Consider the following 15,242-nt stretch of genomic DNA (forward strand, 5'->3'; position numbering starts at 1 on the left):
AGAAAGAAAAGAATTTTCCCTAATTTAAACTGGAAAAAGACTATTTTAAAATATAGAAGAATCACATTTTCAATGAATTTTAGCTAGAATGTTAAGAAAACATTTCCAGAAGATAAGCTTGTACTGTCTCCACCGTTTTGTGTGGTCTTATGGTTTTTGTCATGACAATGGATTCTTTTTTTCTTGTAATTTTTATTTCTGACACAAGAACAGACATCAAAATTTTAATATTATGTATATATTTTCAGTGACTCTGACTAAGCTAAATTGCCAGCAGCTACATTATTATAATTCACTTTTTGCAAGTTTCGCAGCAGTAAGCATCCCTGTTCATGACAAGTTTCGTGAATACTCTCCTTGTTGGAGGTTTTTCCAGACTGGATGGTTATGTGAGGTATATTTTCTTAATTGTAAAGAAAATCATTCAAAGGCTTTTATACTTTGGGATTTCTCCACTCATAATTTCTATGGACGTTACTTAGGCTCAGCTTTTTGAATTATAAAGTGCTTATAATAGCAGGCATTTTAGTTTTAGTATTTGATTGTATCAGATAGAAAAATAACAAATTTTAATATCTTCAGACTTATACATTTAATCAAGTTAATTATTGTGATTATTATATTTTTATCTTAGGTATTTGGGAATATTTTTTGTTATTGTTTTTACTTGTAGAGAGCTATTTGTTGATAATCAACAATAGTAACTTAGAATATTTCCTTCCTGCCTACATTCGAACATATTTTAATCTTTATTTTTAATTGATATATACATTTTTAATTCTCATCTGAGGATGTTTTTATTGATTTGAGATAGAGGAACATTGATGTAAGAGAGAAACATTGGTCAATTGCTTCCCATATGTGCCCTGACCATTCATCAAACCTGCAATTCTTTGGTGCACAGATGACTCTCTAACTAACTGAACTACACAGACAGGGCAAATAAATAGTTCTCTTGATGACTGCAGACATATAAGCTGTGTGATAGTATTCAGAAACATCACAGCAGTTTTCCTGATTGGTGCATAGTCTTCCATAATTATAAAGGAATTTTATATGAAATTGCTGTCAAACCAATAATACTGCATTTACACAACCATCATTTTCCAGATTGTTGGTAACCTGGGCATATTTTTCCCAGGTAACCTCGCCTCCTTTTGTCACAAGTCTCACCTCACACACAATCATGTCAATGACAGTACCTTTGGTAATAACACCCAAAGTTGTATAAAGTAGAGATGACGGATTCTTCTTTATATAAAGTATTAGCAGGCAAAAGATGGCTTTCATTTCAGAATCTGTTACATGAGGCTTCTCGAAATGTAATCCCATTGACCTAATTAATCTTTCATATTTAGGTGGTTTTTGAGTAAAGCCATTTTCAACAAAGCTGACTTTAGTAACTAACTTTCCTCTTCCATGATTTCTTCTTTCTCAATTTTGTTGGGATAACTTTTAATACCTGTTTTCGCCTGGGCATGAACTTTGGGCAGAAGGACTTCCCATTCCTCCCAGCCCCTCACTTTTTAATTTTGATTGTGTTTAATCATACTGGAGAGTGCTCTAGCTTGAAACTGTCCCTTTCTGTCCAGCAGACATGCCAGTACTGCTCCTTGTGAAGGCTACTCATGCTTTTGTTTGGTATTTCTCTTTTCATGCATCTTGATAGTCTTTTTCATTTGTATTTTCTCAGATGACTGTTTATGGTAGAGCTTAGCCGTCAGACCAATCATCTCTTTTGCCCTCTTTGAACATTCATGAACCTCTTCACTTCCCATCTTTCTCTTTCTCATTGTAATTCAAACGATGCTTGTGATGTAACTAGTATATTTGTTTTGTGGCATGATTATAGCCTCTGAGGTGCTGGGTGGGTGGAGTGACCCTGGCCAGAAGGGACTCTCAAATTCTGGGTCCCAGAGACCCACTGACTGACTACATGCAACACACGGCAGCTAACTGATATTTTTCTGAAGGTTCTGAGAAAAAAAAATGAAGCTGATTTTTTTTTTCTTTTTGAATCACAGAGGAGAAAAACATCTGTTAAATTTTTTAATTTATTAATTGACAGGACCATCAAACAAAGGTCTGTATCTTCTCATAGCATCAGCAAATTGGCTTTCTCTATATAAAGAGAAAACAATTCTTCCTTCATTGACTCTCTCATTTGATTTGAAACACATTACCCATATACAGGGCATACTCTGTCCCCTCTTCCAAAATCACCCCTTCCCTCAGTCATAGATTTACTGACGTGTTTTCTGTTCTTTCTTAACATTTGTTGAAAAATTTTAGAAGTATGGATACCAATCACCTCCAATTTCATATTAATCTTGGGACTACCTTTCCTCATCTTGAAAATGGTAACAATAATACTCTCTTAGTCCTTTTTGCCTACTATTACAAAAGTACAATAGACTGTGGGTTATAAACAGCAGAAAGTAATTCTCATAGTTTTGAACACTGGGAAGTTCAAGATCAAGGCACCAGCAGATTCAGTATATAGGAGGGTTCACTTTCTGGTTTATAGATGGCCATCTTGTTGCCATATCCCCACAAATCAGAAGGGATATGGCTCTTTTTGTGGTATCTTTTATAAAGGAACTAATTTCACTCATGGGACCTCCACCCTCATGACCTCACTATCTTCCAAAAGCCTTTGGCCTAATATATTAGGGGTTAGGATTTCAACACATGAATTTTAAGAGGACATAAATATACATTCTGTAGCAAATATCAATCTTTCTTTTTGGCAATATCATATAAGTCCATCAAAAAGAACTGAGAACACAGTATTTATAAAATCATGTCTTGCTCTGTAAGAATTAAATAAAAACATAATTTTAGGCATTGCATACAGGTTATATTTGTACTCATGTTTTAGTCAATGCTGGGTTTTCAGTAATTGACCAAGGGTTACAGCCCTACTTTCTGGGCTGAAAGGTTTTTTGGCATCTTTCCTGCTGAGGCCATCAGTAGTAGTTTTTCATAATGATTAGCATTTCAGGCAAAAGAGAAATACAGAATATTCTTTCTTATTTGTCAAAGGGCTCTTAGAGTAGTAGCAGGACTCTTATTTTGGAGAAAAATCTCTTCTGTTGGTGGCCTAAGGAAGTTTGGAATTTTTTTTTTTAAAGAAATTATTTTAACTCTGTTCTTTACTGATTTTCACTTTTAAAGCCTTTAGTGCTTATATATTATTACAACTTCCCTAAAAATTCAGAGTAGTAAGGTAATAAGAACATATAAAGCTTTGATAAAAATAACTATTCAAATAACATTTGAAAAAGCTAAAGGAATGATAGAGTATTCTAAAGAAGAAGAAAAGTCTTTCTATTACTTGGAGTAAATCCACTTAAGGTTATTTCTACCTGTGATAATTATCACTTGACAAATTATATGTGAACTTAAAATATAAACAATAATAACCAAGAAGCAATTAAAGTGATTTCTGTATAGGCAAGAAAATATCAGATATCTCACGTAACAATCTCTTCACGGATACATCTCCTAAAGCAAGAGAAATAAAGGAAAAAATAAATAAATGGGATTACATCAAACTGAAGAGTTTCTGCTCAGCAAAAGAAAACAACAGCAAATTGAAAAGGAAACCAACCATATGGGAAAACATATTTGCCAATGACATCACAGACAGGGGACTGATATCCAAAATATATAAAGAGCTGATACGACTCAACATCAAGAAAACAAACAACCCAATTAAAAAATGGGCAAGGGACCTGAACAAACACTTCTCCGAAGAGGACATACAGAAGGTCCATAGACACATGAAAAAATGCTCAACATCATTAGCCATCAGGGAGATGCAAATAAAAACCACAATGAGATACCACCTTACACCAGTCAGAATGGCCATCATCAACAAATCAACAAGCAACAAGTGCTGGCGAGGATGTGGAGAAACGGGAACCCTACTGCACTGTTGGTGGGAATGCAGACTGGTGCAACCACTATGGAGAACAGTATGGAATTACCTCAAAAGATTAAAAATGGAACTGCCTTTTGAACCAGCGACTCCACTACTAGGATTATACCCGAAGAATCTTGAAACAACAATTCAAAAGAACTTATGCACCCCTATGTTCATAGCAGCACTGTTTACAATAGCTAAGTGCTGGAAACAACCTAAGTGCCCATCTGTAGATGAGTGGATCAAAAAACTGTGGTACATTTACACAATGGAATACTATGTAGCAGAAAGAAAGAAGGAACTCCTACCATTTGCAACAACATGGATGGAACTAGAGAGAATTATGCTTAGTGAAATAAGCCAGGCAAAGAAAGAAAAATACCATATGATATCACCTAATACAGGAAACTAAAGAACAACACAGACAAAGGAACTAAATAGAACAAAAAGCAGAGTAGCAGTCAATAGGGGGGAGGGGAGAGGGAGAGAAGGGGGATAAGTAAGGGAAGGGTTTAATTAAAGAGCCGGTATGAAGGACTCATGGACATGGACAGCGGGGAGGGATATGATTGCGGGAGAGGGGGTGGGCTGGGTGGGGGAGAGAAATTGGGGGAAAAGGGGACAACTGTAATTGAAAAACCAAAATAAAAAAAAAAAAAAAAAAAAAGAAGAGTGCAACATATAGTGTGCTTATTTACTGGGTTTGAGATGAGAAAATGAAACTAACTTTAGGCAATAGACCAATTAGCGGCTGACACCTCATTTAGGTGACTCATAAAATACCCACCCTTTTTTGAATATCCCTCATATGCTGAGAAAACACTGCATAGAAAATGTCCTTTAAGACATTTCATTTAGTTATTTCAATACATTAATGAGATAGGTATAATCATTTATAGTAGATACATTAAGTACATTTTCTAGATTTTATAATAAATTAATTTTAAGGACAGCTTTTTAACTAAAGTCAGTCTGATTCTATAACTAGAATTCTTAACTGCCCTAACATATGAGACACTGTCCATTTATTTAAATAAATATGACAGCCTTCTGCTCCATGAACCATGTGAAACACTATTATTATGTTGGCCTTGCTCTTAACATAAAAATGTAGCAACCTTCATAGGCTATTTTTTTGTTTTCTGGAAAGTTAATAATAACAGTCTGCTCCCCTCACCCCCTTATAGTTAAATCTATTGACCAACATTCATCTTCTCTCCCACAAACAGTGTTGATTAAGATGATCTTAACATTCTCCTTAGCTTGACTAACTGTATTTGGGTTTTTTTTTTCCTGACTCTAGGCTCCTGATTTCCCTTTTAGAGAAGTGACTTAAAAAATTGCAATTGCAAATTCTTTCTCAGCCCCTTTGAGATGTATGCATAAGTTTTCTTCCTATCTCTTGCCAATTTTACAATCCAGGAAATGTTTCTCTCAAAGACCTAGGAACCATCTATTGAAATGTAAGCCTTGAAGGAAATAGCATATGCTATCTATATCCTTGTCTTTGTAAACTGGTAGGAGCCTAACTTAGGCTAGGGTTCATATACAGACTAACATAGGATAGGATACAATTAGCAAATTCCAGTGTCCTAACCACAGAGAAAATTACATGCAAATACAGGAATACCAGGATATGCTAAACACATGCCACTAATCAAATCTCCCCTCCCCCTACTGTCCCCTAGTACCTTTCACTAGCTCACGCAGTGATTATAAACCCTCCAATACTTTGAATTTGAATTCAGTTTCCCCATTATTGTAATAGTGTTGAATAAAGTCATTTTGTTTCAATTTCTCTGGTGAATAGCTTTTCTTTGACAGTGGGAAAGCATAAAAATTGGCATGATATTTTTAAAAGTCACTACCTTCTCTGGAGAAATAAGCCATGGAGCTACTTTTTTTACAGTTTTGTTCATTCTTTAGTTCATCATTTGATTATCTACTTCTCCATGCTGCTCTCCAGACTTACTTCTTCACAAATAATTATGCTCCCTTTGGTATGTTATCATACTCTATTTATAACCCTCCAGGTTATATGCTCTGGCTTCCCTATTAGTTGGGGCATGCTGTGTGTCTTATTTATATGTAACAAGACAAAGTGAAGAACTGTATTAGCACACTTCTTAACACTGCCTCACTCCCTAATTCAAGCTCTGCAAGCTACTGAACACTTGAGAACTAAATTTCCAAAAGCAGAATTAAACATAATGAACTTCTCTGTGAGACCTCAAGGCAGTAAGGGCAAATTGGCATGCAAGTCATTCCCAAAGAGAGAGATAAGCATCAGTAAGTGTGAAAAGACATTGCCTTTGGGCAAAGTGCATTGTTTGGGAAAGTTACTCTACTCTTTACCCAGAAAACTAACAAAGAATTATTAAGAGAGCTGCTGGAAAATTTGAAAATTCTTGAAGGAGGGAATTTGTTCCCCTGTTGAATTTCTGTTGGGCAGTTAGGGTTTCCTACTCTCTGTTTGCTACATGAGCATGGAAGAGAGAACTGAGGAGAGATTGCTTGTGGTCAGACCAGGGGAGAGAAGGCATGGAATCCCTGGAGTTTCCAAGAGATGACACCGAGGCAGTAAAAGGCAGATTGAGGCCAACCAGGTTGGGAACTGGCCTTGCTGTGATCTCATCAGAAGACTTTAACTCAATGCTGCCAGCTAAAAATTATATGGAAGACATGGGACCATAAATAGTTAGGAAAGTTGATTGAGATTCTGCGGTATACAAACAGAGACTGCCGACATCTCCACTAAGCTCCATATACCCTCTGGGAATGAGCTGGGTCAACAGTGGGGGTCAACAAATGGGGATAGCAACCTCCATCCCAAACAAAGGACATTTGTTTACACAAGGAAACATCCATTATGACAAAGAATTACCAAAGTAAGCCTTTTTTTTTTTTTTTACAAGATTTTTCTCATACCAACCTCAACATACCTCAAAGTAAATGAGAGAAAGAATGGGTAGGAAGCATGGGAGAGTAGACTACACTCCCTACTCCACCAGAGTGACGAAGCCATAGCCTGGTCTACATGGGATGAGAATGTGAGTCTAAAGTGAAACCAACATTTTTAAGGGGGCATATTAAGTTTCAGTGATAAGCATGAGATGCCTAAAGATTTGTAAAACCAGAGAGAGATATTTAATGATCCCAGGGAAAATATCATTATATATCAACTATTTGAGAACTCAGTTAGACTTGCTACCTTATCCACACCATCTACAATGTTTCTTTCATATAATGAGTTTTAGCAGGACTTTTTTTTTAATTACTTGGAATGAACTATAATTCAGAGACTAAGAAACCAACTATATAAACTTACACACAGTTGTAACAACAAAATAACAAATGGAATTAATTACAGTATTTTTTATGTTCCATAAGACACAGTGTTTTTCCCCCAATGTGAGAAGAAACATCTGTGCATCTTATGTAGAGGAGAATTTAGTGGCGGGTGCACTGGGCATGTGCCCTGGGCCCCAACTTCTGAAGGGCCCCACAAGTTTGCAACTTGTACATAATTAAAATTACACATATGAAACAAAAGTTGGTGTCATTAGAAATAAGTATAAAGTTAGGGTTTTGCAGGGCCCTTCAAAAGTCAGGGCCCAGGGCGCATGCCCAGTGTGTCCAGTGTGCCCACCATTAAATCCACTTCTGGTTATGGAGCAAATATTGCATCACAGACCATGACGTGTATTACCTGACCTGTCAGTGGTGGTGACAGCTGTTAGAAGAGAAAGTGGTGGGCCTACGTGAAACCCCTGGGGATGCTTAAATGTTCCACTTTACTGCTGAGTCTCAGGGCATCTGGTCAGTTGCCATCTGCCTCTGACCATCACCCAGGACCTGGAAGAGTGCAGAGAGCCACCTGACACTCTTAGCTACAACCGCTTACCTGTCGAATAAACTGAGGCTAATAATGGATATGAGGCCAATTGCCAATTGCCAATTGTCTTTGACACTGGGTGGGGTCTATGTCAGTAGGACTGCTTCCAATCACCAATCACTGTGTCTTAAGCTCTGCCAATCACAAGAGGCAGATGGGTAGGGCTGAAGTAACATGTTCTTGGCTGGCTACTGGCTCTATTAGATGCTACAGCTGTCTTGTCTACCTCCACACTGTTTCCAGCACATACAAGATTTCTGTGTGAGGAGGCCAGCAGTAACTGGGTGAGCAGCCATAAATGCTGAAGTTTATAGTATATAAAGGGAGTTATGGTGGGGCCACTATTCTAGTATTAACACAGGCACTGAGAGGATTAATAGGCACTGGGGGTAGTCTGCCAGAACCTGTAACTAGGATAGTGATACTCTTAGTGACTGTTACAACTAGTAATACTTTTAACTCCCTCAATGCCTATTATTAAAGGCTCCACCTTAAAGAGTACCTCCAACCATCCAAAAACCCAACTTCTCTCTTGGCAGCCCAGTTAGAGCATTAAAAATTTAAAAAGCTCATCTCTTTGTCATAAAATGCACAGTGAGAGGGAAGTGGAGCTTTCGGAACGTTGGAGGTACTTTTTAATCCCTTAGTTCCTTTTCTATAATGTCCTGGCTTCACACCATCTTAGTGCCACTCTGTGGATCCAGAAAAATGGTCTATTTATGCAGGAGGATGAGGTGGTTTGTGCCGTGTAGGACAGTGATCTGAAAGGTGCCAAGACCATAGCCTTGAAAAGCTCAGGACATGAGAGAACCCATTACATGGTTGTGTTGTCCTGTTATGCAGACAAGCACCAAATTGCCAACAATGTTAGTTTTCCAAAGGAAATACTTTCCAAAAGAAGTGATTCCATGAGCAATTGTGCATGTTAATGAAAAAGGATGGAGGAATAAAAATGGAATGAGAGTATGGGTTGAAAAAGTGTGGTCCAGATGTCCTGGAGGGCTTCTGAAAAAACCTGCCTTATTCGTGCTTAACCAGTTTAGAGCACATATTAGTGAAACTACAAAAAAGAGCTTTAAAGAAGTGAAGACTCATATAGCTATAATTCATGGGGGTCTTACCAGTCAGCTACAACCTCTCAAAGTTTTCATCAATAAGGCATTTAAAGTCTGTATGCAAGAAGAGTGGAACCAATGGATGGCTGCTGGTAATCATAATCTGACCCCTACTGGACAAATGAAAAGGCCCACTATCACTCAAATTTGTGAATGGGTGGAAACATCATGACACTCAGTGAAGGATGAAACTGTTGGACGGTCATTCAAAAACTGTGGCATTAGCAATGCCTTAGATGGAACTGAAGACAGTATCATATATGAAGATAGTGAAGAAAGTGATATCAGTGATTGTGAGCAACTGAGCTTCATAAATTCTGACACTAGCAATGATGAGTTTTGGGGGTTTCCAGAAAACTAGAAGAGTACTTGAACCTTAAAGTCTCTCCTCATTTGTTAATGATGGTGATGATAGTTCTTCAGCTTCACTGGAGAGGACACTCCAGCGTCATCGTAAGATGTCGATTCAACACGGGAGGAGACAGATACCGTGTCACTCCCGAGTCGGACTGCACAACCATTCTCGGCGGTGCAGATAGACTCTTAAGAAGCTACACCATCGTCTCTCGAGATGGACGGCTGCCGACGATGACGGATAGTTCTTAATACTGCTGCTGACTGCTCTTTACATGATTGAAATATTATTCTGTTATATTTTATTAAATATTTTAGTATACCATTTAGTTCAGAATTTTATTTTCTTGTTTCCCTCTTCTAAACCTAGGTGCATCTTACAGTCAGGTGCATCTTATGGAGTGAAAAATATGGTACCTCAATTAAGTGATCTTTTGGTAAATAGTGTGAATGTAACTGGTTTTAAGGGGGTAAGCTGTGCCTGAATCTGTTGTAACTACTGAATCTTGATTAGGGCAAAACAGGCATACATGTCAACCTTATATATCAATGCAGAAGCAGCTGCAGAAGGCAAATAAACAACTTGCAAAAAGTGATGAGTATGTCCTCTTCTTGGGGAGATATTTATGTCCTGGAAAAAAAGAGAGATTGGAATACAATCCTGCAACAAACATAGAAAACGATCCATTCACCTCTTCTCTTACTAAGAATAGATTGTTAGCTTAATATTTGAATGTATGCATATGCTTGTGTATTAAGGATATTTTGTAAGCTTCTAAACAAATTATTTTACAAACATATATGTTTGTTGTATTGAAAGGCAACAAACACAAATCCTAAGTTTATTGAGTTAAGTGCATCCGAATCCTTCATTTCTTTTTCCAAACACTTATTGGCATACCTGATGAAACAATGAACATTTGAAAGCATATTCCTTAATTCTAAGTGTATCAATTAAAAATTGAAATCCTACTAAGCTCTGCTTGATTTTGTTCTTCTTCTATGAAATAACTATGACAATGCTGTTCTATTTCACCAGGGTACTGTGAGGAATAATTAGTAAAAATGACTGAAGCATACTTTTGTTAAAATAGAAGTGCAATATAAATGTTAAATAAGACCAATGGTCAGAAACACACAACCAAGGGTAGTTTCATAACAAAGAGTAATACATTGGAATAAATAAATGACACAGATTTCACACAAACCGAAGAAGCCTTTGTGCTCAGGTAGATTTTAATAATTTTCAAGAGATCCCTTTCTGTGGGCAAGAGGTTGATATTGACTCCTTTCAGAAGATAGTTCTAAGTAAATAAAAAGGATTCCATCTCATCTTGATTACTAAACATATCCTTGTTTACATGCTAAAGGAAGTCAGACAAGACAGGAGTAATCATCTGCATCATGCAGCACATTCCACATGTTCAATTCTTTTCCTTAGTCATTGATAGTCTACCACTCACTGCAAGAAGGCATTTGCATAGACTTGTTATGAGAAGCTGCTGAAGATCCAAGGTTGTCTGTTCCTGGAGATAAAAATTAGGAAGGAACGCACTTAGTACCTTGCCCTCTAACAGTCATCTGAAGAAAACTTATAAGTACTTTTGATGCCAGTGCAAAATTGAGTTCAGTATTTCTGTATTTACCTGTGCCTTCCGTCTGAGTATTTCAAGATTTTAAATTACTTCACAAATTTCCACTGTATTTCTTCCACTGCTACTATGATATAAGGAGGTAAGTCTTCTATCTTCCCTTTAGTATATTATTTTAAATAGGTGAGAAAAGTTTTCTTCAAAGAATCTTTACTAGAAATGACCAACCCATTCAAAAAAAGCTTTCCTGACAGCTTTACTCCTTTTCAGAATGCAACTTAAGCTGTATCTTCTTTTCTTTTTAAGACCCTAAAATAATTGGAAGAATATTTTTATTATATTATCCATCTGGGGTACTATGAGAAGGGCCATTCTTTTCTGTGGTATTTTTGGCAGTGTCGTAGGGTAGGATGTTTGATATGTTATGAGAAATATGACCCTCATTAGATTACCAGCCCATTTGTACAGGCACCAGAAGAGATCATAAGGGAATGATCAGCGTCCAATTAGTAACCTATAAAATGTCTGTCTTTTCACTTCAGGTTCTAACTAATTCTTATAACAGCATTTTTTTTCTTTTTCTTTTTTTTTGGTTAACATTCTTTAATCTTTTTCTTCCTTTTTTTCTCATTTTTTTTTCTTTTACTGCATCTTTATACTCAGTTTCTTAGTAGTCTAACCACATACCCAGGAACATTTTCTATTTTATAACAGTGATAACCCATGCTTATGCAGGATGGTTCCCCTCAGGAGTTCTGAGTACTTCATGGATTCCATACCTATTAAACCTGATAACTTCCCTGGTGGATATGCACACAGTATCCCTCCAATATTTCTGAATTTTTAGAAAGGAAATTTTTAGAAATGGAATTTAGAAGTTTAGAAATGTGTTCATGTATATTTTCATTAATACTTTTGTGGCTTACTCTACAAAAGTATGACATCATTAACAAACTCAAGATTTAAACAGTATGATTTTATTAGCCATATTAGTTTCTTTGTTATAAGTATGCCTTTTTTTTTTGTACAGAATTTCATGATAACTTGCCTGGTATTAATTAGAAAAATTGATTTCTGTCTATTAATCTTTAGTAAGAGTAAAAAGTATAATTATTGTCTAGATCAGTCTCTTTTTTGAGTTTTCCAATAAATTCAACTTTGTTTGCATTAACTAGCTCAAAGGATGTTAAAGTATGCAAAGTCAAAAAACTCAGACTGCTACATAGAGGATGCCACTAGGCCTGTACTGATATTTTTAAACTCATGATGCTGTTAGAATAGTTGGCTTGTTCTGGTATCTCTGATGGGGTATAATGAGGCTGGTTTTGTAAATATTGGAAATAATTTAAATTGGATCAACTACTATTTACTAGAATGAATTGCTACTGCTAAAATGAAGACACATTGCTAGGATTACACTGACTAAAGGAGGATGGAACAAGTTTCCTCTTTTCTTTCCAATCTTCTGTATCCCTTCAGGGCCTCATTATTAGCAGAGCATTTCAGGAAGACAACTGGAAAAAACAAAATATGATTGGCAGTTCAATCTTCAGAATCACAGATTACTGTAGAGTGGGTTAAAGCTGAGTTACTGTCCTAATTGGCACAAGGAGTTAGTAGAAGAGCCAAGTATACCATCAAATTAGATACAATAACTCGAATGTAAGATGTTGAAAGTGGTGGATGCAAAGTAGTATCTCTACCTTCAACTCTCTGTCTCATCTCCTACATATGAGGACTCACACAAAATTTTCTATCATTCTGTATCACAATGTTCAACCTTTTCCATCTCATGGCACACATAAACTAATTACTAAAATTCTGTGGCACACCAAAAAATATATTTTTTGCCTATCTAACAAAAATAGGTATGATTTTTATTTACAAAAAAATAATAATAGTAATTACCTAGCCTTTTTGCTCCAAAGTGACTTTATAATAAATTAAGTGCCTATACTTGTATATAAGAATTTATGTTACAAATAATTAATTGATCACATGCAACCTTATTATGCAACATAACCAATAAGATGCAACTCTTATTATATGACCTATATATTTGTGGTTCAAAACTGGGCATTCACAACAGATGGCTATTATTGTGTTGACTGTTCTCATTTTCTAATTTGACAATCTAAGGGACAAGAAGTCAGTGCCCTGACTAAATAGTCAGGTATTACATATATTAAAAATTTCTTGTGGCACATGGGTTGAAAATCACTGTCCTGTATCCTGCCTTTCACATTTATGGGCTTATCTTCTTCCATATAATTCATAACTAAGTTCATACCTTCCCTTCCTCTTATTCAGCCTATTTTATGTCATGTAAAATTATAAGCCAAACCTTTGTCTCTCACCCATTAAATACTGAAATGTTCTAGAGAGTAGATTCCATCTAATGAACAGACAGAGCTAACAAGCAAAATAGAGACAGTTTCACAGATGGAGAACCAGCTGACAGCTCTGGGTGGGGGTTTAGACCATGGAGGTATGGAGCAAAAAGAGAAAAAGGACTCATGGACAAAAACAACAGTGTGGTGATTGTGGCATGCAGGGGGGTATAAGGGCAATGGGTGGAGGTGGAAGAGGATATAAGGGGGATAAATTGTAATAGAAAAAATACAATTAAAAAATAGAGTAGATTACAGGTGCTCTCACTGCACATGCATATACAAATGATAACTATGTGAAGAGATGAATATGTTAATTAACTTGAATGCAGCAATTACTTCAGTATGTATATGTACAACAAATTATGTCGTATGCCTTAAGTATATATGATTTTTTTTAATCAAGAGGAAAATTTCAGGAGACAGGAACTTAAACTCTAGGTGGAAGAGATTAGCCTTGATGCAGACCACCATCCAATATTCATTCTCTGGACACAATCTTCCCCAACCAAATAAATTCTCCATTTAACACCTGTTCAGCTTTGGAAATTCACATCCTCCTCCTATGTGTGTCCATCTATTCTTGCAGCAATATCATTCTCTCTTTAGTTCCCAGGCTTCTGTGTACTTTGTTCCATGGATTGGCATTGCCCATGGTGACCTCCTCTCCACCTCCTGACAAAGAGTTCTGCAGTGATAAACTGTCCATAACTTGATGATTCAAACCATACTACACACAGTTGCCATTTCCAGCACATTTGGTTATGATACATTTCAATAATAACCAATTGCCCTAATATTTTATCTCTATCTAGTCTTAAACTACTGTAATATGTTTCATGAAAAAAATGGAATGGTAGTGGTTAAGAGTGTGGCTTTAGAAATGAAATTTTACCATTTTTGACAGGATGATAATCCTAGAGGGCATTTTGCTAAGTGAACTAAGTCAGTCAGAAAAGTAAAAATACCATATGATCTTATTTATATGTGGAATCTAAAGAACAATATAAATAAACAGACTCACAGATACAGAGAACAGACTGATGGTTTCCAGAGAAGTTGGGGTGGGAGGACTGGGTGAAAAAGGTGAAGGTATTAAAAAGTACAGGTTGGCAGTTACAAAAGTCATAGGGATGTAAAGTATTATAAAGAAAATATAGTCAATAAGATTATTATAACTATGCATTTCTGTACTACAAATATTGGGGGTAATGCCTTTTAAAGTATATGATTGACCCGGTTAGGATGATGGCAGAGGAGTGAGGGGAGGCTGTGCTTTCTGGCTCCTGAGACCCGTCTATAGTTTGGACTAATTGCAGACAGAACATCTCAGTGAGCAGCTGGACACTGGCAGGAGTCAAGCCTTGGTACTGCTGGATTAGAGAAAATCATCTGGGAATGACCTGTTTGGTGAAAATAGTGAAGGAAAAGGGGATGAAATGGGGTTTCTGACTGGGGTGGCTCCCCGAGCTGCGGCTGGAAATACACAAAGGCTTTTTGGTGACCACAGGCTTCCCCAGAGAGGAATCAGGAGGAGAGCGAATCTCTGCCTGCTGGCAGAGCCAGGACTGAGCCAGGTAGCATCTGGTGCTGAAAAACAAGAAACAGCGTACTGCTGTGCATCTGAGAACATAATTTTCCTTTATATTTTTCTCTTGTGAATGACGGAGAGGGGAGGAAAGGTCGGGGGTGATAGGACATTCTTGAGGAGCTCAGGCGCAGAAGTGCGCTCGCCCACTCCCCAACCCTCCCCGTGAGTTGCACAGGCACGCACAGGGAAATGCCCTCATTCACTGGCCCAGGTACGTGGGGCCCGTGTCCAGATGCCTCTTGGACACACCCCAAAAGACATAAGATCAGTGCCCTACAGGTGCAGGGAGGGCCCTATGGGCATGCAGACCATATCCAGACACCCTGGCCAGCTCCAGTGGGCACCAGGTTCAGTACAGACCACTTGCTCAGTCTCTG

General features: G+C 37.2%; 1 pseudogene; it reads right to left on the bottom strand.

Annotated features, from left to right (window-relative positions):
* Positions 1–1,068: 1,068 nt before the first annotated feature.
* The window catches only part of LOC149996052 (ribosome biogenesis protein NSA2 homolog pseudogene), a 56,530-nt pseudogene continuing 42,356 nt past the window's right edge, over positions 1,069–15,242 (bottom strand).

This window comes from Furipterus horrens, unplaced genomic scaffold (assembly GCF_987537825.1).
Source record: "Furipterus horrens unplaced genomic scaffold, mFurHor1.1.pri manual_scaffold_12, whole genome shotgun sequence".
In the NCBI taxonomy this organism is placed as follows: Eukaryota; Metazoa; Chordata; class Mammalia; order Chiroptera; family Furipteridae; genus Furipterus; species Furipterus horrens.